The following is a 3,752-nucleotide window of genomic DNA, read 5'->3' as shown; positions in this document are numbered from 1 at the left end:
GATCTGCACTACACAGTACGTGGGTGACACATGTCGCGTGAAGGAGAAAGGGCAGGGGCATGTTCGTCCCAAATCTTCGGGCGAACAGTTTTTCACCGTGTCTATAAATACCCCACTCCCCTTCCTCACTTCATTTACTCCGCTCGACCGTTCACTCTCTCGCTCGATCTTCTCAAACCCTAGCGCCGCCGCTACTCCATCGTCGCCGGTGAGGAAGAGCTTCGCTGCCTCGACCTCGTCGCCGTCGTACTCGCGCCGACCGCGGAAATCTTCACTCCGCCGCCGCCGTAGTTGTCTTCCTCCGCCGAGTTAGGGCAAGGAAGATCTAACCTGACGAACTTCCCATCTGTTCTTCTTAGTTCGTCGTGTTCTTCACTTCGGGTAATTAAAAGTTACTTTTATTACTCGCCTTGATTCTCAAGCTTTCCTGAAAATCTTCAAAGGTGTTTATTTTTCAAATCTTCACACATATGAACACCTCACACGTTATATGCTCTTGATTAGTTTCTCTAAGCATCATTTTTCTTCAAGATTCCTCAATTGTGTGGATTTTCAATCTGTACAACTCTGGAACCTAAGACAAAGAACGCTTAGTGAAATTCCTCAAGGCTCATCTGGTCAAATTCCTCAAAACTAATTCGTTTCGAAAAACCTTCTGAGAACGCATATGACCTCTCCAAATTCCTCGCACCTGTACTCTGTTCACAGGTACTCATGTCTGCTGCTGAATCACTAGGTTCTCATCAACTTAACTCATTTGCAGCGTTCCTCGCAGAAAAATTGCATACTTCTTCAGAGAACTCAATTGTTCAAATTCCTCAACTGAAGAATATGGCAGATGGTAAGAAGCCACAGGAAGGAGGAAAGAAACCTGAAGTCATGACTGCATTTGAAATCCCTGAGGAAATTTATGCTGACTATTGCACACCTGATGAAGCAAAATTTGGCAAAGAAAACAAAAATCAGCGCAAGGTGCGCATTCAGAAAATTGAACGTAGATGGGCAAGGGAATGGAGGGAATACAGATATGTGACTCCAAAGTACATGAAGAAATTCGCACTCAATCCTCCATGCCCAAGAGCTCCATTGGCACCTGGCCAAGTAGCTGACCCCACAAGCATCAAATGTGGTGAGGACTTTCCTGAAGAATGGGCTAAGCGCCAAGCTAAATTGGCAAGGCAAGCCAAGGAGGCAGTGAAGAAATTCAATGAGGATTCTGCCACTGCTACTGCTACTGAGGCCTCGGTCAAACCGAGGAAATCTATGCCAAAGAAGCCTGCTCGTAAGCCAAGTGCTTCACCAACAGCGCCCTCACGGCCAAGTTCCTCAGCAATGCCCTCACGGCAGATTCCTCACACTGCTACAGCTCCACCAAAGTCCTCAACAGCTCCTTCAAAGTCCCCAGCTCATGTGCATCTGGCTACATGTCAAAGGACTGTTGGTTTCTCAATTGCCTCTCGTGTTTCAGCAAGTTCCTCAGCTGCACCAATTTCATCATCTGGCCCCACACTGTTGAAGACCAAAGCAACAGCTGGACGAGGTCCTCGGCCAAGTCCAAAGAAGAAACAGGTCGTATTCCATGTGCCTTCTGATGATGAAGCTTCTGATGAAGAACTTGCAAAAATCATCAGAGACAGACAGGTGAAGGCAGCTAGAGCCAAAGGCACATCTGTGCCACTGCTGTTGGATCCGAGGAAAATCCTCGATTACATTGATCTCTGGCACAAGGATCCCAACACCCCAATGCCTGATTTTCATCTGACTCCTGGACAGAATCATATGCTGTCCCATTTCATCACTGAAGAGAAATGGAAGTTTGAGAAGGCAAGAGAGATCAAGAAATCTCAATACAGAAAGAAGAAGCTCCTGAAGAAAAACTTTGTCAAGATGACCCCTGAGGAACTTCTCCAGGCTCAGTCTGAAATTCAAGCCCTCAGCAAAGACTTTGATGCCTACTATGCTGATTGGCAAGGAGCTAAAGTGAGATTCGTCAATCTGACGAAGAAATTCACAAATGTTGCAGCCCCATCGCAACAAGAAAATCTTCAGGCTGTAGACTCTGCTCAGCCTGCTGAAGAACATGCCAGCACCGCTGATGACTTTCAGCCTGCTGATGAACAAGCTTGTTCCAGGGCTGCTGAAGAAATTCCAGCCGCTGAAGAAATTGCCAGGGCATCCACTAGTGGTGCGCCTGAAGAAACTGAAGTGATCAGGGCAACTGCATCAGTTGCGCCTGAAGAAAATCAACCAGATTCATCAGCTCCATCTGCGCCTACACCAACTCCAATTCTTCCATGTGCATTCGATGTGAAGAAGACCAAGGCTGCAGAGCGAGCTGCAGTGAAGAAAAGGAAGGCATCAGCTGCGTCAAACTCTTCGGCTGCGAAGAAAATGAAGCCAATGACCAGCTCACTCGAAAATCCAATTGATGCTGTTCCTATTTCCTCCATGCCATCAAAGGACCTTGTTCCTTTTGGAGAAGACTATAAGATCCCAAGCGGATCTGATGAAGAAAATCATTCTGCTACTTCGTCAGAGCAGATTGATGAAGAAATTGAAGTGGATGCAATCCCTTCAACCCCAATCATTTCCTCGCCTATGCCTCAGTTCACAGCTGAAGAGGCCGGTGTTGAGGAACTTGAAGAAGATGTGGATGTTGGAAGCACAACGCCAGTGATGAATGATGACTTTTGGGAAAGTCAGCATCGAAATTCTCCACTCTTCACCCCACTCCAACAGATACCTCAGTCCCCTGCACCAACAGTTCAAATGGGCTCTGAAGAAACTCATCCCACTCCATCTGTCCATGAAGAAATTCCAGCCACTAGTGCTGATGAACCTGTTGCTGCCGATCCTCTGACTGCACCTATTGAGGAACAAGAAATTCCTCAGCTTGAAGAACCTGAGCTTGCGATTCCTGAGGTGGTGATGCAACTCACTGACACCCCTCTGCCAAAGCCAAAGAATTCGTTCTCAAGCAAACAGAAGTTCAAGGCTGAAGATTTCTTTGCCGAGCACGTATTCTTCACTGCTTATAATCCATATGACTCTGCTCGCATAAGGAAGAGGCGTTTCTGGACTGCCAGCCAAGCCAATTTCTATTCCTCAGTGCTTTTTGACAAAGACAAAGTCTTCGATCATGCACATATTCCTCATGTGGACATGGAATCTCTGCCGTGCTTTGAGCCAGTCCTCAGTGTTCTTCATGACGCAGGACTTCTGAATTTCTGCATTGATATCTGTGACTGGAATGAAGAACTCATTCTTTAATTCTATGCAACTCTGCACATCACCGGAGACGCTGAAGACGTGAACTCATGGGTGTTGGACTGGATGTCTGAAAACACTCACTACAAGGCACCAGCAACTGAATTGCTTTGTGTCCTTCCTCTCAGTCCTCCACTTGATGGTGCTCGCTGTGTCTACAATGAAGCAGAACTTTCAGATCACTATATGCAAGTACTGATGAAGCCTTTGAAGCCAAGGCAGGCCCCACGAACCAAATTCCTCGTCAAGGAATTACTCTATGTGCCTCGGACTGTCTATCAAATTCTGACGAAGACAATGAGTCCCATCAAAGGCCACGACTCAAACGATGAAGAAGTCGTTGGCATCATGAAGAATATGCTTTTCAACATCATTCATGGCGTTCCCGTCAACTTCCATGATTTCTTCATGAGCACTCTGGCTAACATTGCTATGTCACCATTCGAGCTGAAGCCCTATGCTCCTTGGATTATGAGATTCATCAG

The sequence above is a fragment of the Triticum aestivum genome, chromosome 2B, assembly GCF_018294505.1.
Source record: "Triticum aestivum cultivar Chinese Spring chromosome 2B, IWGSC CS RefSeq v2.1, whole genome shotgun sequence".
Taxonomy (NCBI): domain Eukaryota; kingdom Viridiplantae; phylum Streptophyta; class Magnoliopsida; order Poales; family Poaceae; genus Triticum; species Triticum aestivum.
The sequence above is the reverse complement of the archived record's forward strand: the minus strand, read 5'-3'. Positions refer to the sequence as shown.